General features: G+C 43.4%; 1 protein-coding gene across 1 annotated transcript in view; it reads right to left on the bottom strand.

Annotated features, from left to right (window-relative positions):
- Positions 1–226: 226 nt before the first annotated feature.
- Positions 227–23069, bottom strand: part of LOC129199763 (uncharacterized) — a 158924-nt gene continuing 136081 nt past the window's right edge. Inside the window, exon 2 of the transcript XR_008574734.1 lies at positions 227–448. The gene's annotated coding sequence lies outside the window, so the exon portion shown is untranslated. The remainder of the gene's footprint in view (positions 449–23069) is intronic.

The raw sequence follows: 23069 nt of genomic DNA, 5'->3' as shown, positions 1-23069 counted from the left end.
AGCTAGCAAGGTGTTAATAACACACCAATGTTTTGGCTACTACTGAGCAGTGCCAGCACACATCAAGGCTGTCTCTCCAACATTTCTTTTCCCCCCTCAGCAGCAGGCTGGGGGTGGGCAAGATCTTGGGAGGGGACACAGCCAGGACAGCTGACCCAAACTTCATAAGAAACTGAGAGAGAGGGGGAGGAACAGGGCAGGGGCATTTGGGGGTTTTTTTACAATGTTTGTCTTCCAGAGTAAGGAGTACCTATACTGAAGCTCTGCTTCCCAGGAAGTGGCTGGACATCACCTGCTGATGGGAAGTAGAGAATAATCTTTTGCTTTTTGCTTTAGCTACATTAAACTGCCTTTATCTTGACCCATGAGTTTGGGGTTGTTTTTCCATCTTACTTTCTCCCCTCCCTGCCTTGCTGAGGAGGGGAGTGATAGAGCGGCTTGGTGGACACTTGGCCTCCAGCCAAGGGTAAACCACCACAGTGTTAGGGAAACAGAAGCTGTCAGATATATTTTCATATTACACAGAATATATGAGCAAAACAGGTTTTGCATTTTTGCCTTAGATATAGAAGACATCTTATTTCACAGCCTAATTAATTTTAAAACAATGTCAATCACCACAGAGTAGAATGCCAACAGACAATGGAAGCATTCAGTAAGTCTAAGGCATTCACTAAGCTTGAGGCACTATATATATATTCAAATATTATATGAAAAATAGAAATAAATATTACCTAGCAATTTCCCCACTCTCTCAGGACAATAGATACCCCCAAAATGACCTGTATGTGGATAATTCATGGATCTGTCTTAGCTGGTAAAATGGGATTTCTTCTGGACAAGAACAAGGAAGAAAGCCCTAGAAGTAGATTCCATAGAAGTAATAGATGTGGTTTCACAGTGCAGCATTGGATCAATCTAAACAGAAATAACATTTGGGATTTCATATAGGTCATACTCTGTCTGTAGCTAAGTATATGGTTGCTCTTTGGGTAGGCTTGGTGAAAGGAGAAACCCTCAAGAGGTTAGTGGATTGCAATTTTTTTGAAAACACATTCACAGTATTCCGAAATGGATGAATTCTGACATGTTAATAAAAATTTAGGATAGCACTTTTAAAAAAAATCTGGTTGAATTTTATCATCTTTTCATGCATTAAGTTAAATAATATTTAAGTTTTCCTTGGAAACTGGCCATTTCTGCATTATTTGTTAAGTAAATAAACTTGCTAAAACATGAAAATTTGGACTTTTTTATTTTGAAAAATTCTGTGTCACTACTTAATTATCAGTGAGGTACCTGTTCAAGCCTAGTTTGTTTTAAAAAGCTGAAAAGTTCACATTAAAAATGAAGGAGTGATTTAAAGACTGTTTTGGAACAAAAATGACACCATATTGCCTGAAGGCATTATATTCAAGGATAGGCTGGTGCAATACAACAAAGGTATTATCCTGGAATCTTTTTGTTTACCTATTCTGAGATTACCTTATATGTCTCAACATTTATAGCTTCTCAACTTTTTTGGCATATTTTGGCAACTTTCTGCTTAGAACTGTAATATGTGAATTTTGATGGTCATACATTTTAGCCAAGTGAAAGAACATACTTCAAAGCCTCATAGAACAAAGAAAACTGAACTGAAAGGTTTTACTAATGATTAAAGAATTATCATATAACAATTATTTCATGATTGAATGATAAGTAAATGATAATTGAATGGTGATTAAGCAATAATGACGGTAATTAAACAGTGATTTAACAATGATTTAACAATAACTAAGGAATAAATAGGTGGTGATCAAATTCTCTGCTACTTTCTGCACTTCTAATAATTAAGCTATAGCTGGATATATAAATGTCACTAGCATACAATATACTTTTAGGCCTAATGTAGAATGTTGCTTACCTCACTATAAGTATCAGATGCTGGGTAAGGGATCTCTCAGCCTCCAGGGTAACCTTGAGAGGCATCCCTGCTCAGGGGCAGAGATCACCACCATGCAGGCTGCTGCCGTACAGTACAGCTCTATTGGCTCAGGGGGGACTACAAGTATTTATAGAATAAAGTGATTGACTCACAGCCCCCCTTTGGTGTAAGTGTGCAGCTGTAGTTTTGTGCAGGTTTAGTTTTGTCTAGTCACAGTTCAGGCTGGTACTGTATAGCTCCTGATAAGAAATGGCCTAGATTCCTTAGTTCCTGAGAAGATATGGCCTAGTACAGTTCTCATGGTTTGCACTGCAGGGCTGATTTCAGCCACGGCTCCTTGCCAGTGATGCCTGAACCAAAGTCGTGTTCACTCAGAGTGACGGCATCTGTCACACCACCCAAAGATGGTAGTATTCTATCTACAAAGCAACAATTTCCTAAATGCCCACAAATTTGGTTACGTAGGAAAGAGTGGCTGCATTTCCATACCAAGATGTGTCCTAGAAAAGCCAATAAACATTTTTATAAATATTTGGCCTATTTCTCAAAAGAAAGGGCAGGATACTTTCTAAAAGAGACACAACCATTTTTTAACCTCACTATCATTAGAAAACATGATCACAGAGAGACAATGTAGGTCTCCATTGTAACAGAGTCATCAAAGGGATACGTGAAACTGTGCAGACAGACCTTGGTTTGAAAAAGGGATTGCTCAGCTGAATTTTTTTTTTCCGAACACAGTAAGGAGCTGTGTGGTGACATTTTAAGCTCCCGTTCACAGAGGATGGGGCTATGGGACAGTCTAGATCTGAGTGTTATACAGTTTATCAGATTCAATCTCAAAAATAGAAAGCTAGCACTCCTAGTCTGTGATCTGAAATTGCTCAGACTGTTAGTGGGCTATCTGGAATAACACTGTGAGCTAGGAACCATGGCTAGTTTGTTAGCACTGGGGCTTAGAGGGTTTAGTGTGAAGTCTCAGAGGTACTGAGATTCTTATCAGTATAATGGATATTCTGGCAGTTAGTCAGTGCTTAGAAACTAAAGTTGTTCCACGGATGCTCACCAGACAAATTGTGAAAAGACCCAAGGAGTCTGGGAAGAGAGACTGGAGGCTCTGGATTTCCACCTTCCTGACAGCTTAACAGGATGGGGGCCTCAGCAGTTTGCCAGGTGAGCTGCCAAAAAACATTTCACATTTCAAAATCAAGTTTCCTCCACAAAACATTTCTACATTGACACAGAAGCGGTCCTCTATAGAATAGTGTTCGTGCTTGAAGCTGCAGGCATTAGTCTCCTGCAGGTACTGGTTGACAGGATGAAATAATAGAACATGAGATGACTGCTGTGTTGGACATACCTTTCCTAGAGTAATTGGCCTTGTTTTACCTACAGTATATTGTATATTGCTTGTCATTGTGACTCCTCTTGCAGGAGCCACTGACAAGGCCTGGGTGTTGCCAGAGCAACGGCGCCCATGCCTATAAAAAGTAGCCTGGGGAGCATGCACATCAGTTTGCATGGGACCGCATGCAAGGAGGGCCTAGTCACCCCACAGACTCAAGAGGTGAGTCCGTTGGTGGTCATCACCCCCTCAGAAGGAGTTTAGCTATGGTATCCACCCAGCAGAAAGCTCCGACCTCTGCATTCACCAGAATGGATATGGGAACCCAGACAGAGCTGCCGCAAAAAACATGCAGCCACCTAGCTCTCAGGCTGCAGGGTGTGCCAGAGCCTGTCACTATGAACGGATGGCAGTAGTGAGAATGGCTGTGTGATGCGTGACCAGGTGGACGATCTGCTCAGGCTGGTGTCAGAGCCACAAGAGGAAGTGGAAAGGTTAAGGAGCATCAGAGAGGCTGAGAAAGAGACAGACTGGTGGAGCCATGCTCTGCTGTCCCTGAGACAGAAACAGTGACAGCAGCCAGACAAAACCCAAGGTGAAGGGGACCCTGTATCCTCCCCCTGCAAGGCAGAAGGCTGTAGCTTAAAAGGAAGGAGTGAATGGAAGCAAGTTCATGCTCAGGGTGGCAGGCGAACCTCCTCCTTGCCCACCTCTCCTTCCCAGGTGCCTCTGTACAACAGGTATGAGGCTCTGGCTGTGGAAGGCCACTCAAAGGAGGACATGGATGACAGTCGAGCTACACCAGAGGTATCACCAAGGCCAGAAAGGCCCATACCCTGTATCGTGACCACTTCAACAAAGAAGAAAAAGCAGGTTATAGCTGTACATGACTCCCTTCTGAGGGATACAGAGGGTCCAATATGCTCTTAGGGAAATCTGCTGCCTCCCTGAGGTCCATGTTAAGGACATCACTAGGAAAATTCCCAACCTGGTACTGCCCTCGTACTACTACCCACTACTGCTCTTCCATGTGGGTGGTGATGAAGCTGCAACACGTAGTGCAAAAGAGATCAAAAAAGACTTCAGGGTCTTGGGACAGTTACTGAAGGAATCTAGTGCACAGGTTCTTTTTTCCTCCCTCCTTCCAGTTCTGTACAGTGACATTGGGAGGAATAGATGAACCCACTACATGGCTCCATGGCTGGTGTCACTGCCAGTTTTGGGTTTTTTGACAATGGAAAAAGGAACACAGCACCAGGCTTACTGAAATCAGATGGGATTAACCTTTCTCAAAGGGGGAAAAGGGTGTTTGCCCAGGAGCTTACAGTGCTTATTTACAGAGCTTTGAACTAGGCTTGAAGCGGGAGATAACATCAGGCTTGCCTGTGACAAGCTGTGGGATGGCATGCCAAGGTTGGAGGGACTGGGTGTCAGTGAGGGCCCTCAGCCTGTTGCTCAGAGACGTGCTGGACCCACTGCAGCACACCTGAAATGTAGCGGAGATGAGCCAGGGGCTCCTGAGGTAATAGGAACCAACAGGGAAACACCAGTAAAGTACATCAAAGGAATTCCAGCCACTCCAGCCACTGAAGTGCCTCTATGCAAACACACGTAGCATGGGGAATAAACAAGAGGAGTCAGAGATGTGCGCACGCCTGAAGGGCTGTGACCTCACTGGCATCACAGAGATGTGGTGGGATGGCTCCTATGTCTGGAGTCTTGGAATGGAAGGACAGCCAGGGGAGCAAAGGAGGGAATGTTGCCCTCAACGTCAGTGACCAGCTGGAGTGCATGGAGCTCTGCTTGGGGATGGCTGAGGAGTCGACCGAGAGCTTATGAGTCAGGATTAAAAGGAGCGCAGGGACAGGGGACATTATAGTGGGGGTCTGCTACAGGCCTCCTGACCAGGAAGATCGAGCGGATGAGGCCTTCTGTAGGCAGATAGGAGCAGCCTCATGTTCACAAGCCCTGGTTCTTATGGAGAACTTCAGTCACCCCGTTATCTGTTGGAGGGGCAACACAGCAGGACACAAGCAATACAGGAAGTTCCTGGAATGCACTGATGATAATGTCCTCCTCCAAGCGATAGAGGAGTCAATGAGGAGAGGTACCACACTGGACCTTCTTCTTACCAACAAGGAGGGGCTGGTGGGGAACATGAACCTCAAGCTCAAGGGCAGCCTTGGCTGCAGTGACCACGAAATGGTGGAGTTCAAGATCCTCTGGGCAGCAAGGAGGGTGCAGAGCAAGCTCACTACCCTGGACTTCAGCAGAGCAGACTCTGGCCTCTTCAGCGACCTGCTTGGTAGAATACCATGGGAGAAAGCCCTGGAGGGAAGAGGGGCCCCAGACAGCTGGTAACTATCCAGGGATCACCCCCTCTAAGCTCAGGAGCGATGCATCTCAACAAAGAAAAAGTCAGGCAAAATGCCTGGAGGCCAGCATGGATGAACAAGGAGCTCCTGGGCCAAGTCAAATGAAAAAAGGAAGCCTACAGAGGCTGGAAGCAAGGGCAGGTAGCCTGGGAGGAATACAGAGAAACTGTCCGAGCAGCCAGGGATCAGGTTAGGAAAGCTAAAGCCCTAACAGAATTAAATCTGGCGAGGGATGTCAAGGGCAACAGGAAAAGTTTCTATAGGTATGTCAGTGATGAAAGGAAGACAAGGGAAAATGCGGGCCCCTTCCAGAATGAAACAGAAGACCTGGTTACCCATTATATGGAGATGGCTGAGGTACTCAATGACTTTTTTGCCTCAGTCTTCACCAGCAAGGTCTCTTGCCACGTTGCCCAGGTCACAGAAGGCAAAGGCAGGGACTGGGAGAATGAAGAACTGCCCACTGTAGGAGAAGATCAGGTTCAAGAATATCTAAGGAACCTGAAGGTGCACAAGTCCATGGGATCTGATGAGATGCACAAGATCCTGAGGGAAATGGTGGATGAAGTGGCTAAGCCACTCTCCATCACATATGAGAACTCATGGCAGTCCAGTGAAGTTTCCACTGACTGGAAAAAGGGAAACATAACCCCCATTTTTAAAAAGTGAGAAAAGGAAGACCTGGGGAACTACAGGCTGGTCAGTCTCACCTCTGTGCCCGGCAAGACCATGGGGCAGATCCTCCTGGAAACTATGCTCAGACACATGGAAAATAAGGAGGTGACTGGTGACAGCCAACACGGCTTCACTAAGGGCAAATCATGTCTGACAAATTCGGTGACTTTCTACCATGAGGTTACAGCATTGGTGGATAAGGCAAGAGTGACAGACATCATCTACCTGGACTTGTGCAAGGCATTTGACACTGTCCCGCATGACATCCTTGTCTCTAAATTGCAGAGACATGGATTTGATGGATAGACCACTCAGTGGATAAGGAAATGGCTGGATGGTCGCACTCAAAGAGTTGCCGTCAACAGCTTGATATCCAAGTGGAGACCAGTGACAAGTGGCATTCCTCAGGAGCTGGTATTGGGACCGGCACTGTTCAACATCTTTGTCAGTGCCATGGACAGTGGGACTGAGTGCACCCTCAGCAAGTTTGCCGACAACACCAAGCTGTGTGGTGCAGCTGATACGCTGGAGGGAAGGGATGCCATCCAGAGGGACCTTGACAGGATTGAGAGGTGGGCCTATGTGAACTCCATGAAGTTCAACAAGGCCAAGTGCAAGGTTCTGCACGTGGGTCGGTGCAATCCCAAGTGCAGCTAGAGGCTGGGCGGGGAATGGATTGAGAGCAGCCCTGAGGAGAAGGACTTGGGGGTATTGATTGATGAGAAGCTCAACATGAGCCAGCAGTGTGCGCACTTGCAGCCCAGAAAGCGAACTGTGTCCTGGGCTGCATCAAAAGAAGTGTGACCAGCAGGTCGAGGGAGGTGATTCTGCCCCTCTACTCTGCTCTTGTGAGACTCCACCTGGATTACTGTGTCCAGGTCTGGGGTCCCCAGTACAGGAGAGACATGGAGCTGTTGAAGCGAGTCCAGAGGAGGGCCATGAAGATGATCAGAGGGCTGGAGCACCTCTCCTATGAGGCCAGGCTGAGGGGGCTGGGGTTGTTCAGCCTGGAGAAGAGAAGGCCCGGGAGACCTTATAGCAACTTTCCAGTACCTAAAGGGGGCCTACAGGAAAGCTGGAGAGGGACTCTTTATCAAGGATTGTAGTGATAGGACAATGGTTAATGGGTTTAAAATAAAAGAGAGTAGATTTAGCTTAGATGTTTGGAAGAAATTGTTTACTCTGAGGGTGGTGAGGCAGTGGAATAGGTTGCCCAGAGAAGTTGTGGAGGCCCCATCCCTGGAAGTGTTTAAGGCCAGGTTGGAAGGGGCTTTGGGCACCCTGGTCTAGTGGAGGGTGTCCCTGCCCATGGCAGGCGTTTTGGAACTAGTTGATCTTTAAGGTCCCTTCCAACCCAAACCATTCTATGATTCTATGATTATTTAGTATGCGGACAGCTCATGCTCCCTAAAAACAGAACTTTCCATCTTTTCCATCTTTGTGCTTCAGCCGAAAAGAAAAGCTGTCTGAGGACTGGAGACAGTAGATAGGTAGGTCTAGCTATGTATTCACATTATGACTGAAATTTTCATCAAATGCTTTCCCGTTTGGCAAATATACCTTCTTTTATCTAACTGATGTGTGTTTTCAGGTGTCTGCGGAGCTACTGCATTGTGGGATTCTATTTAAAAAGGAATATCATCATCTTAAAACAAATCCCCAAATTCCTGGAGGGGGGTTTCATCTCCCTAGACTTTGGGCCACTGATCATCACCATCAGTGCTTGGCCATTCAACCAGTTTTTGCTGTCTGCTAAACTAGCCCATACATCAACAGCTTCTCTATGAGGATCTTACAGGAGATAGTGTCAAAGGAGTTACTGAAGTCCTTGTAGACATTATCCACTGGTCTCATGTTGTCTGTTAGGCCATTCATTTCTTCATCAAAGTTGATCAAGTTGGTCAAGCATGATTTGCCCTTTGTGAAGCCATGCTGACTAGTCCTTATGACTTTTGTGCCCTTCATGTGCTTAGAATTGGTTTGCAGGATTAGCTACTCTATCACCTTCCCAGGTATCAAGGTAAGGCTAATCTGCCTGTAGTTCCCTGAGTCTTCCTTCCTGCCATTTTTTGAAGACAGGAGCGACATTTGCTTTCCTCTTGTCCTTGGGCACATCTTCCAGTCACCACAATCATTCAAAGATTATTGAGAGTGGCCCTGCAATATCGTTAGCCAGCTCCCTCTGTACTCACAGGTGAAAGCCATCAGGGCTCATGGACATCCAATTTGCTTGTTTCCTGACATGATCCCCTTCCACCAAGGGTATGTCTGCCTTGCCCCAACCTTTCTCCCCTTCCTTTCTCTGGGACTTCAGGTGCCTGGAGGCTCATCTTTCTAGTAAAGACTGAGGCAAAGAAGGCATTAAGTACTTCAGCCTTTTCCATGTCCTCTGTCACCAGGTCTCTGGCCTCATTCAGCAGTGTTCCCGCATTTTCCCTGGCCTTCCTTTTGCCATCTGGGTACTTACAAAAGCTCTTCTTGTTGCCTTCACATCCCTCACCAGATTAAAATGAAGTTGGGTTTTGGCTTTCTTAACTGTGCCTCTGCATACTCAATGTTTCTGCATTCCTCTCAGGTCACCCAGCCTCTGTATGCTTCCTTTCCAAGTCTGAGTTTGCCCAGGAGCCCCTTCTTCATCCATGCAGGCCTTCTGGCAATTTTGCCTGACTTCTTACTCATTGGGATGCAGCTTTCTTGAGCTTGGAGGAGGTGAACCTTGAATATTAACCAGCTTTCTTGGGTCCATATTCTATCTATGGCCTTAACCAACAAGATTGCTCCAAGCAGCTTTTTGGAGAGGCCCAAGTCTGCTCTCCCAAAGTTCAGGGTTGTGAGCTTGCTTTTCAATCTCCTTTATGGCCTCAGGATCCTGAACTCTACCAGCTCATGGTCACTGCAGCCATGACTACCTTATACCTTCACATCCCCAACGAGCCCCCCCTCCTTGATGGTAAGTATGAGATGTGGTAGAACACTTCTCCTCATAACTTCTGTATCACTTGGGTCAGGAAGTTGTCACTGATGCCCTTCAGGAACTCCTGGATTACTTATGCCATGCTGTGTTGTCCCTTCAGCAGATATTGGGGTGGTTGAAGTTCCCCATGAAGACCAGGGCCAGTGAACATGAGACTACTTTTAGCTGTCTGTTGTAGGTCTCACCCCCTTGTTCTTCATGGTCAGATGGCCTACAGGAGACGCACACTACAATGTCACCCATATAGGTCTGCTCTTTAATCCTTACTATGTGATCTCAGTTGGCTCATCAGCTTATATTTCTTTTTGGAGAGAGCTATTACAAGCCCCAACACACAGGGAATGCAATTCGAGTTTAAGTCAGAAGAAAAGATGGTAACACAAACATTTGTAGGCTGAAATTTTTACTGAGCTATTGCTTTGAGACTATAGTTTAAAATTTGTCTCTTACCTATATCCCAAATCTATTTTGTGTTCTATGTAAGTTAAAAATGTAGTGCAGTGAAGAACCTAAGAGAAAGGAAAAAACAAGCATTCTTGTATTCAATTATTTACTAAAGCAGGCAACAGAGTCACTGTGGAATAATACTGAAACTTGGAGAAGAATTTGGCCAGATGTAATTTCTAAGTTACAGGATATTGAGGAATTTCCATTAAAACTTCAAAATCAATAAATAAACCATAGCAAGGAAATATACTGCAGAAATTCAGAAATCACAAAGAAAGAAACACAATTTATTAGTGGAAGCAGCACATGAACTAATAGAGTAATTTTTTGACAGATTAAAAATTATTAGACTAGATCAGAATACATTCTTTGATTGTGACTAGATGACACAAGCTGTATTGATGCTGAAGAGAAAGGCCTTTTGGGAAACAAATTGACCCTAACTTAAGGAAAATCTGAAGGGAAAAAAGCTTTTATTCTTTGGTCAGTAATAAAGATTTTGCTAGGACATGCTGGAAGGAGAAGTGATTTGCAGCTACAGGGAAGCTAAACCATTTCGTTGTATGATGTGTCCAAAGAAGCTACAATTTTCAAGCGTGGGAGTAACAATTTTAAGTATTTATGTGCTTTATTTATGGTGTAAATATATGGTCTGATTAAAAAAAAAAAAGAGAAGATTCACTTGGAAGTATTGATTTGGTGTTTTCCAGTTTCTCTCTGCAACCACAATGTCTATAAACACTTAAAGTGAAAGTTTACATTATTACTTAAGGAAGTGTCTCAGGGATTTGGGATTTTAGAAAACATCTCATTAAGCCTTGTGGGAATTACAATAAAAATATAATGCTAAGCTTAAAGGAACACAGGTAAAGCCAGCATAAAACTTTGAACAATTTAGTCCTGAGTCTTAGTCTGAGAAGTCTTTATCATGACCTTCTACTGTAATACTAAATTAACAAGTCACAGACTTTGAATCAAACAATTCACAGATAACATGCTACATGGGCGTCCCTGCCCATGGCGGGGGGACTGGAACTAGATGATCTTTGAGGTCCCTTCCAACCCAAACCATTCTATGATTCTATGATATGAAACCTATCCAGTCTGTTGAGAATATGTAAAAGTAGAATATCTTTATAATAGGAACATGAACATCTCTGTAGTATTTTATGGACTAGGATATGAAACCCCAAGGAAACAAAGAGAAGACAAAAAAAAAAAAAAGAAAAAAAAGAATAGTCTTTGTAGTAAAATAGGAGAAGGGCTAATCTCATAGATCTAAATGTTTAATAGCTCTTGATTTATGAGGTATTTGAATGTTAGATATTTTGACTAGGCATAAATTTCCTGTCATAATAAGATACTGGCAAACAATCGTCAGAATAATGGAGATCTTGAAATAGACACAGGACCACTGTAAAAAAGAATTTCAGATAATTAGCAAAAATGGTGAGTGTCAGCTTAAATAAAAGGACCACATAGAAGAAGATAAAACAATATCAGTCTCATGTCAAATAATTGCAATAGTAATAAAAAAACATATGCTGATAGCAAATTTATGTTGTGGTGTTATTGCTTCACATAGAAGTCAAATATGTTAATTTATGAGGCATATCATAGGGTCATCTTATTTTGCATTAAAATTAGCAAGTGCAATACCAACATGAGCAATGATATTTGCTTAATTAAAATATTGTTTCCCATTAACTCCTTACATTCTAGAAAACAGGTGTTCCTAAACCAGGTCTTCTTGAACAGGAAATCCTTCTTTAAAATAGCTGCTGAGGGCACTGAAGGATAAAACCCACATTTACCATGTCCATCTGAGGAATTTTATATCTGTTCTTTTAGTGAGCTGAACTCAAAAGAATACCATAATACATTCGTAAATGGCATTCATTCAAAGGTGCCATCAAATCTGGAAGGACCTTTCTGCTAAGATAAAGTCAGAGCGATGCTGGAGGCTTAAAATTGACTTTTTCATGAGAATGTAAACATTCACACACTGAGAAAGGAGTATTTTACTATGAAATGAACAAAATGTAAGATCAGTGGAGAGGATCATTAGAAATGAAATTATCAAATGGGTTTTGTTCATAACTAAATATTACATAGCTGTAATTAATGAGAGACATTAGTAGAATAGTAGATTGACATAAACCTACCTGGTAACTGCCACTAGCTGAAACTCAAGGGTAATATTGACACTGTTTCTCTCGAACTTTCAAAGCCTTATAAACGATCTTAAGCTTGGAAAAGTCCATCTCCTCACCTAACGTAGGGTTATCCATACTTACAGACAAAATCCTGACCCCACAGAGACTGAGTGCTTAGGAAAAAAACTTCAGATCAATGCAACATAAAATTGTTTAGAAAGGAACATGAAAAAATCTAGTGTATTTAGAAAGTTTACAGAAGTTAATGACTTCTGTTACAGCAGGGGCCAGAGTTCAGTCAGATCTATATCTATAGCTAATCTCATCTATAGCTAATCTAATCTATGTCCAACTCAGCACAAATTGCCTGACATTAGCTGTTTATTCAAAAGGAAAACACTTGCTGTAGTACCAGCGAGCTGTGGCTCATAGCCAGAGCCACTCATAGTCTGAGAACCAGAAGGAAGTTTCAGAACTTTGTTTTCATAAAATATCTGGATAGTTTCTCACAGGTGAATGAGATATGGAGATTTCTTATGGAAGATATCAGATTAATATAAAGAAAATGCCAAATCAAATTAAATTATAGGCCTTACATCATCGTTCAGATGGACCAAATGCTGGTAGGCTGTGACTGGTGACTTCACACTGACCACTTCTGATGGTTAAAAAGCAGACGTCAGACCCTGAGAAGTATTTTGGTTTCTTAAATCAAGGCAGCCCTCAGGTTTAAAATGCAACTGTTGGACTTTGGTCTTTTGCACATACCCAGTACAGCCTCACACCTGTTGCAATTCACAGCTAAACACCAAATGCCATGCCAATCCCTGCTTAGCTTAGTCTGAAGATATCTAATAAACTCAGACAACACAGGTCAATCTGTGGATGAAAAAAGCTGTAACAAAAGCCATTTTATAATAACAAATAAAGCTCTCACCTCACATGTAGGAATTTCATTTCTAAGTTCACTTAAACATGAAGTAAGCTCAAATCATTCATTTCTAGTTGCAGAGAAGTCCTCTAATGTGCAAAAGGAGTAGGTCACTTTCCAACTTTTTGTTTGAAATTGAGCCACTTTGCAGAAAGGCTGGTATAATCCTAGAGCTAAAAGAGAACAAACTAGAATGAGAGGTAGAGTAGCAGGTAAGTCCTCACTCACTCACTCTCCCACAGCATGGTGGGGGAGAGAACGAGAAAGGCAAAAGTGAGAGAACTCATGGTCAAGATACAGTTTAAAAAGTGAAATTAAAAAAAACCACACCCACAAACAAACAAAAAACCCAAACCCCAACAAAAGCCACATGATGCAAAACGCAAAAACTTACCAACAGCAGACCTATGCCCAGCCAGTCCTGAGTGGTTACAGGAACCGTTACAAAGCAACAGTTAACTTTGCAAAAACTCCCCACCCCCAGTTGTATTGCTGAGCAAGACCTTACTTGTTATGGAATATTTCTGGGGTCAGCTCTGTCCCAGGTTTTGCTAATACCCACCCTGCTCACTGGTAGGGCTACAGTGAGAAACAGAGAAGTCCTTGATGCTGTTCAAGCACCGTTTAGCAATATCTTAAACATTGGTGTGTTACCAACGCTGTTTTGGCCACAAAAGCAAAACGCAGCACCCTACGGGTTGCTATGAAGAAAATTAACTCCATCCCAGCCAGATCCAATACACCTGCTCTCACTGAATGACCTTCTACAGACTCCTTGGAGCTCTCACCCAGGCCCTGCAGTCACCCTTCCAGCACCAGTTATCAACTTCTGTAATACACAGACTGAGAACATAGGTGGTGAAGTCCCCAGTTCTGCAAAGATATTACTACGGACAGGCTCTCGGCTCGGGAACAGCTCCATAAACTTGTGAAAGAAAAGAATGTATCTTAAGATTTATTAGGGCTTCGATGCATTAAAAAAGAAAACAAGAGTGTTCCTGAAATATAATGAGTATTTATGGGAAAGTTCAGTATGACAGACTTAAAATTAATGGGCTTCATAGCATTCATCCCATGCAGTGTTGTGGGTCATTCTGACTCTACTCCTTGATGTGATAATCGGTATATCTGGCAAGGCAAAAAGCCCAATTTAAAGGTCTCATCTTCATTTACAAATGTGGATTAAGGATTTCATAACATTTTCTCAAGGTGAAGGACAACAGTAGTATTCCACATTGTAATTATAACAATACTGTCTTGCAGACGATAAGCATGGAGTGTATTTCCGTGGAGGCACATCAGATTGCTGTTCATTTTGAAGCACATTTTCACAAATATTGAAGCCGCAAAACGGAAAGTTGAGCTTGTTTTTTTTCTAAGCTAGTAATTCACCTTCCCAAGGAAAAGACTTGCTTACTGCAAGTCAGCGTTATTTAAAAGCAACATTTTCAAAAAAATGTCTTTGATCATCTTTGCGCATGAAGGGAAATACGCATACATAATACAAACCTTTCTGGTTTAACCTACCTAACAAACAGGGACAGACATCTTCTAATGAATATGCCAAAGTCTTTATTCAATGGGGAAAACTCCTTTGTTACTGGGTTTAAAAAGACATGCAGATAAAAGTTGCATCATTTTTCTAACACCTCACTTCTTGTTCTCTCCTAGAGACGAACATTTTCTCCCCACAATATGCCTTAAGCCCACTATGTTTCACCTTTACATAAAGAATCTTTATCTAGAAAGTGTTTTGCAGTAGTAACATTATAATGACAATAAAGTTTAAATGTGCAATATTAATTATTTTGTTAGTCTTCTACCAAAAAAGTAATAATTTCATTGATTTTACAGTGAAAAATAATGTGAAGTTTAAGCGAAGGGATTTGCTTTTAAGTTTAAAACTTTCAAAAAGCATTAATTCTTCTGATATTGCCCAGACCCCAATACTAAAAGAAGATATAGTGTCTCTGATTTCTAGAAGATCGATGCAGTGGCAGAACACTTCTTTTAACAAAACACAAACAAAAACCAGCACAAAATTACTTACTTTAGCTAACCTCTTCTGGGAGGCTGCTGCAGTAGCAGTGGTGGAGTGGCCACATGAGAGCTAGCATTCACACAGGAGACTGCAGGTCTGCCCTATAGTCATTATATATGCACCTCAGAGACACAAATACTTTCTGTCTGCCCATTATTTTTTCCTTCTAAATGGAATTTGGAACTGGAATAATAATATGATCCTATGTTCCTCTTCAAGAAAGTATTGTGTCATTCTTATACAGGCCACCTCCCTCCTCTCTCCCTAAAAAAAAACCCGACCAAACCAACAAAAACCAATCAAACAAAAAACCCCCAAAAAACAACAAACCCCAAACAGAAGCCCTTACAACAACAAAATCCATTCTTAGCTTGATTACACAGCAGCTTCATGATAGTAAAAATAATTAGAAAAGAACATATTTACCTGATGGAACATTGGGTAAAACTGAAATAAATGAGAATATTTTACATTTTCTTCAGCATCAGAATTTACTTAATATTTGTTTAGTCTTGAAGTTTTCGCTATGTACTAGATGCTTATCTGAATCATTCTGTGTTATGAAACCTGCTGCTAAGTATTATGCATCATAGTGCATTCTTCTAGCCTCTTTCACAGCAGAACCTAACCTAAAACCCCAAGTCTCATTTACCTCACTGGATGGCACAGTTAGTGACTTCCTAAAGACCTCACACACTTCAGCACATACTTGGGTTGATTTCATCCAACTTAATATAATTTGTACTGTATTCACAAGTAGTGGGCAGATCATATAACTTATTAATTTTCTTTTTCCAGTGATCAATAGTTTTGGGGAAAGTGTTTGTAGAGGCACATTCTCCTTTCTTGCTCTCACTTCAAATACGTGATGTGCAGTAAAATACGTCCCATGAGACACAGTTGCTAAGGGAGTCACAGGACTATAAAATAAAACTGCTTTTCCAGAGGTACAGAGCACCTGTGACTCCCTTTGGACTAACGTCAAGCTGTGCTAAAACTCACTAATACGTTGGGATGGGATGTGCAAGAATATTGCTCTCTTTTCTTGGTTGAGAATGATATTACGATTTTTGATGATCATTCTTACTATAAACTGGATTTTTTAAATCAGCTACCACAAGAAACAACAGACGATTCTCTGCAGCAATGTCACATACCCAAGAAGCAAATGGCCATACAAACATACGTTGGTCAAAATTTTCTTGTTCTAAATACTGTCACTCCTTATTCTAAATGACTTATCTAATGAATCTAAATACATATATGTATATGTTCATAAGGGTAGGAAGAATTTTTCCTTTTCACTTTCTTCTGACTTTCATAAGTACCTTAGGCTTACAGGATTTTTTAAAATTCACCCACTCATTTAAGCAACAGGCTCCTTAATATAGGCACTTGAATTAATTCTAATGAACCTGTATGTGATTTTTACACACTGTCATAGTTTAGCCCCAGCCAGCAACTGAGCACCACGCAGCCGCTCACTCACGCCCACTTTCCCCGGCAGGATGGGGAAGAGAATTGGAAGAGTAAAAGTGAAAAAACTCATGGGTTGAGATAAAGACAGTTCAATAGGTAAAGAAAAGCTGCACACACAAGTAAAGCAAAACAAGGAATTCATTCACCTCTTCCCATTGCAGGCAGGTGTTCAGCCATCTCCAAGAAAACAAGGCTCCATTATCGTTAGGTTACTTGGGAAGACAAACACCATCACTCTGAACGTGTGTCTCCCCCTTCCTTCCTTCCTTTTCCCCCAGGCCATTATATGCTGAGCATGATATCATATGGTAACAAATATCCCAATGGTCAGCTGGGTTCAGCTGTCCAGGCTGTGTCCTCTCCCAGCTTCTTGCGCAACTCCAGCCTACTCACTGGTGGGGTGGTGTGAGAAGCAGAAAAGACCTTGGCTCTGTGTAAGCACTGCTCAGCAATAATAAAAGCATCTCTATATAACAAAAACATCTCTATATTATTAACACTGTTTTCAGCACAAATCCAAAATATAGCCCTATAGCCCTACTATGAAGAAAATTAACACTATCCCAGCCAAAACCAGCACACTCTCCAACCCCACCAATCCCCCCACCCCCCACCACCCTCCTCGGGTGGAGAGAGGGGGGAGGAGGGGGGAAGGTGAAGGAAGGTGTCTCTCCCACATACTGGCTCTCCAAAGAGAAAAGTAAAAAGTATAATTATTATTAGCTTCTGACAGATGGCTTCCGAAGTACGAATGTGGAGCCGTTGCTGTTGCTTTGTGCCTCTCAATACAGATTCAGCCACCGAGTACAAATACAAAACTGGTCTGACTGATAGAGAGAACTAATGCTTAAGGGAAATGGCAGGGCCATTAACTAGCTTAAGCCACATATCTAGTAATCTTAACCCTTACGTAAGATGTTTTAACAAGAACTAGCATACGGAAGGGTCAAGATGACCCTTCGCTCTGCTTGCATTTTTGTAACCAATCACAAGATAAGGAGGTAGTAAATCAGAATGGAATGAAAGGTAGTAAATCAGAATGGAATGAACACGGAGGATTCTCTGCTAATTAGGAACTGGTCTGAGTAAGTTTTGTGGTGAAGGTGAAAAGTGCACAGTGAGGAAGACATACGGCCTTCATCCCTAAGACCCCGGCCCACGACCACCAAGAGGCACTGCGCATGCACAGCTGAGAGGAGTTAAAGGCGGAGACAATGGAAATGAACCATTGTAATAAGACCGTCTTTCCGCAGAAAGATCATGAATATGTATAGGTGCTTTTTGAATATGTAACATTCTATTGTATAAAATTCAAAGGGAATTGCTGCAAGGCGCACATGATTTTGGTGGGACGATCCCCCGTGCAGCCCAGCACTGAATAAACATACCTACTTTACAACTTCACAGGTTGTGGAGTCCGTTTTCCGTGCGTCATTTTGGCAAGCCAGGCAGGAGACACTCTGCTCGGCTGCGGGATCAACTGCGGAGCAGACGCTCCTAGGCACGCCCCGAGCCCTTTTCTTGGAGGAGCCTCCACTTCCAGCCGCTCACCACGGGAGTAGACAACGACCTCCTGAAGTTGCAGATAAACGGTATGTTTAGTAAGGGGGCCAGTAAGTCGCTGGGGACGCCCGCGCTTGGCCAGGGCCGCTGGTAAATCGCGCAGAGACGTCTGGTGTATGGCATAGTCCCCATATGGGAGGAGGGTACCCTGTACATTAAGGAAAAGGGGGACTCGCCGACCGATAGAGCGGCCGCTAGCGATCTTGGGAGTAGATCGAGTGAATCCGAGGTTACCGCTGCATCCCAAAATTGGGAGCCAGGACGGACCTGCTAATGACTGTATAAGAAGCAGGAGAAGGGTAAGCGGGCCTCTCTACTTGAATAATATTTGCAGCTGCTGGAGGGATAATAACTGGAGTGAGGATTGTATGTTTGTCATGTGTGTGTTTTGAGACACAGCGCCGCTGTGAAGCGAGTGGAAGTCCTAATTTGCGGTTCCGTGATTCCGCGAGGAACACGGCCAGAGACGGACAAAGTGCCTGGACTGTTTGTAAAATTTGTAAATGCCATGATATATATGTAAGTTGGGTTGGGCTGCCATAGTGTTTAGTCAATCTCTTAAGTATTGGGGGGCGGGGGGTGCAGTGTCCTCTGAGGCAGGATGTTAACGTAGGGAAATGGTGCAACGGCAATGTCGAGACAAACTGCATGCAGTAGCGGTCCGCTACACCACCCCGTGGCTCGACATTGCAGTCTCCTTAGTGGTGGGGAAAAGGGGAAAGAGAAGGAGAAGGTAGAGGGAAGAGAGTAAGAGTGAGAAATGGGGACAGGGGCAAAGGGAAGTTGCAGGAAGGAAGAATGACGTGGGGTATGGTAGAGGAATGCTCAATAACAAACAACGTTTAACTTTGCAGAACAAGCTTGAAAAATCAGGTTAATGAGGCAGTTTCTTATTATAGCAATTATAGAACAATTGGCAAGTACAATATGGGTACTAATATGCAATCTTTCTCTTAGACAATTTGGGAATTTGAAAGGGTTTAAACAATGGGTACTGTGATTGGCTCTGACTGGTGAATGGTACAGATCCGTTTTATGCTATCAGGTGCTGTGGTAGGAACAAATTGCATATTAGAGACTACATGTCGGATTAATTGAATAAAACAAGGGATTACACATGGCAAAAATATTAAAGTGACAAGCGCGCATAGCAAACACAATAGCAGTTGTTTTACCCATGGCGCTCCAGGTAACCAGGACCACAAATTACCATTCCAGCCATTCCAGGTTTGGACAAGGACATGGGCTAATTTTCTAATGTCTTTGGTTAGTTGGAGGACCATTTCACCTACACCATTTATTTCTAAACAGCAGTTGGAAGCATTTAGCTTCCCATACACCCCTCCCTCTTCAGCTAACAGGTAACCTAGGACCATGCAGTGTTGAAGGATTGCCGTGCGCATCTGTTGGGACTGCTGGGTTAAAAGATCTATTGCATCGGCAGTCTTATTGGTAATAATTTCTAGAGCCGCTTGCAATCTGATTATCCGATTTAAATTATAAATTGGTTCTCTTGCCCCTGATATTGGTTCATAAGGGTTCCAGGTGGCGGGTCCGTAATGTTGAATTATTTGCTCAGGAGGCCACTCATTGCTTCCCCATTTTTGTGTGCCACCTAGATTTACCTCAATAGATCACGTCTTATGGGCAATACTTCTATCTCCGAGGTTATCATATAGTTTTACTCCTAACCGAGGTCCGCCTATCTCCAGCAAAAGGAAAAATAAGGGCAGGATAATCCCTATGTAACAGATTCCTGACCATCTTGCGGGTAAATGTTTGTATGTGGTATGTCCGCAGATCCAATAATGCCCTTTCTTAGCCTTAAAGCCATGAGCAAATGGTCCAGCTGCCCCTTCTGGGAATTGAAAATAAGCTGTGTTCTCGTCACCCAGAGGGCTAAAAAACATGGTTGGGCAATTATTTGTTCGGCTGGTGCAATACCAAGCACCAGAATTATTTTTCCACTCACAAATTTGCTTATAATTAGTTTGTGGGACAGACAGGGTTTCATTTTTGTTTGACCAATATCCCTTGAATCCCTGAGTGCGCCCAGTTTCATTAAGCCACATCCATATATAGACTCTCCTATCTTTATCAACTAGCTTACGAGTGAGTGTCCATTGACATTTACTTTCCCCCACCTAGATCCCTCCCCTTTGAGTATGGTTTAGACAATACTGCCCTACAGTCGGATATTGAATTGGCCATGTCCCACTGTCGCCCCAAGTGTCGTCCGCAGTTTCACTATAGTTGCTCACAATTTGGTCTGGCGTGAGGAGTGTGGACGTCCACGGCCAACTTGACAACCCCAGAGGTCCTCCACAAACCCAACAATGACTCAAATTGAAGGTTCAGCTTACTGCTTTAGCCAATAATACAAATTTGTTGTCCTTAAAGGGATCATATGGGTTGAGGGAAGGTAGAGGAATTGGTTTTCCATCGCTCTCGTGAACACACTTCTGAATTAGAATACTCAAAAATACCATACGCATTCTGATCAAACCGCAATTGATGTCTGTCTGGCTTCTTCTGGCGGTACATGTCTGGGTCAGTTGCTTTATCCTGAAAAACAAGAACAGAAACAAACTCACTCCTTGGGTTAGAAGGAAGGAATAATCCACTTTTATTGGGGCATACCATTTCCGCACAGAGGCTCTCTGAGCCACCCCTCAGGGGGTGGGGTTTCCGCTAGGACTGCTTTAGTCACCTTAAATGGGCCCCAAAGAATTATGGGTTGCTTTCAAATGGTTCATTCGGCCTCTCTCAAAGCTAGACTAACTACAAATAGGCCCTTCTCCCACATTGTGTATCTTTTTTCAGTGTCTTTAAAACTGCACGAGTAAAACCCAATAGGCTGAATGGGCCCCTCTGGCCCCTTTTGCCATAAATTAATCGAGAGCCCAGTCCGGGCAAACCCCCACTCAGTTTGGATAGGATCTGTGGGGTGAATGGGACCAAGAGCTTGATGGGCAGTTGCTTCAAGTATTAGCAGTCGTAATGCCTCATCGTGGACCAGGGTCCACTCCCATTGGGCCTTTTTTCACAATAAGTCATACAGTGGTCTTGCAATAATTGAAAAATCAGGAATATGCTTTCTCCAAAACACAAATAATCCTAATACATGTTGCAAATCCTTTTTCGACTCTGGCATTTTAATCTGATCTAATGAGGAAAGGGTGTCTGGTGGAATGCATGTCATTCCTCCTTTCCACCAGATCCCTAAAAACTTTACCTCGCTTGAGGGTGTTTGTACCTTCTCCGGTGGAATTTTCGACCCCAAACTTTCCAAGTGGGAAATTATATTATCCTGAGTTATCTGAACTTTCTCTATTTCATCCCCTCCCACAAGAATGTCATCAATGTAGTGGTAAACACTGACTTCCTTCTCTACTTGGACTACCTCTAGTTCCTGCGCTAATGCATGGTGGGGGAATGCTTATATCCCTGTGGGAGTCGGGTGAAAGTGAATTGTTGGCCTTCCACATAAAAGCAAAGCGATCTTGGTCCTCAGGTTGCAAAGGGACCATAAAGAACATATCTTTAACATTAATTGTTGCCATGATGGGGTGGGCTCGTTCCTGAATAGTCACTATCAACTTGGCAATATTTGGTACCGCTGCTGTCAATGGCATTAAACCTGCGATAATCTACCGTTAATCTCCATGTGCCATTAGGTTTTCGTGCTGGCCACACAGGAGAGTTAAAAGGAGATTGTGCCAGGACTACAACTCGTTTTTTCAAATCGTCCAGTACTGGTGCAATACCTTCTCTTGCTCCCAATGGTAATGTATAGGATTTTACATTGGTTAGCCGAGAAGGAGGGACGGGAGGCACTGCTTGTAGCAGATGCACTGCCGCACCAAAGGTTCCGGTTAACTGCCTAATTTGGGGGACACCGAAAGACCATGAATTCCCCTGGGTATCCTGCCATTGTTTACCCTTCAGGACGTCTATACCTAAGAGGTTCATTTGGAAGGGCCCCACTGCTGCCATAGTGTTAATGGGACCTTCTTCTCCTGGTAGCCACAATGTCACTGGGGTCATAGGTATGGTTTGAGTTTTACCCAGGGCATTTAGGACTATGAGGCGTTTGGATGGGATCGAGATACCACATTGTTCCACCTCAGTTCTTCTTAGCGCTGTAATTTGGGCTCTGGTGTCAACTAAAAAGGTTACAGGCCTTTTCTTTGGCCCTATCAACACCGTAATCAATAAATCCCCTTTTTTGTTGCAGGTGAGTTGCCTTATAAGCATCCACCCTCCGCCTCCCCCCTCACCCTGGGGCGGTGGGGGGGGGGGTGCAGAAGGGCAGAGGATTTAGTTTCCTGCCATTCTTTTGTCCCCTTTTTGTTCCTCCCCCATGTTCACTATTGGTCTGGTATTACGACTTGGTCTAGAAGTAGTTCCCTGCCCGGACCATCTCTGCACAAGCAACTCTAACTTCTCAGTCCATCCATCAAATCCCAGGGAACGCCCTTTTTCAGCCCCAACTGCCATAACCCTTGTCAGGTTAGGGGCTTTTCTTTTCCAGTTAGATCTGCGCTCCTCCCAGAGAATGGCAGCCACCCGCTTCCCTGTTCTGCTGCTTGCACAGCTCTGGTTTCAACCTTCTGGTATGGTCGGCTAATGGGGCCATACTTTCTCCCATAGTTAATTAACTCTTGCGCTATCTCCCCCCAGGTCCACACCTTCCTCCCTAGCCGCCGATGCTCAGGGGTCACCATTCCCTCCAGGGCAGCCGTGATTCTCTTCTCCCTGGGTATATTTTGAATTTTCCCCTGCAGTTGGATCCCAATAGGTTTTAAGGAATTGGGAAGTCCCTGTATCAGGGGCATCATTCGTTCGGGATCTACTGGCAACAACATTGGGGAGCTCAGGCTGGGCTTAAGTTCCCAATCGTACATCATCTGCAGACAAGCCACTTTCTGCACACTTTCCAACAGCTGATCTACTGAGCTTGTTATGGCTAGGGGGTCTCCCCTTTCCAAGGGGTTCAACCCTCCTGCCCAATATGCAACCCTTTGAGTTAACAACCATGGGACTCGGCAGTCGCCAGTGGTTAAAAACACACCTGGGCCCCAATATCCTTCCGCCTCTTTTTCCGACAGCAAGATCCCATCTCCCCCCGACAGGGACACCCTCCAAACATATTC

Source organism: Grus americana, chromosome Z, assembly GCF_028858705.1.
Source record: "Grus americana isolate bGruAme1 chromosome Z, bGruAme1.mat, whole genome shotgun sequence".
NCBI classification, from domain to species: Eukaryota; Metazoa; Chordata; class Aves; order Gruiformes; family Gruidae; genus Grus; species Grus americana.
This window is presented reverse-complemented; position numbering and strand designations above follow the sequence as displayed.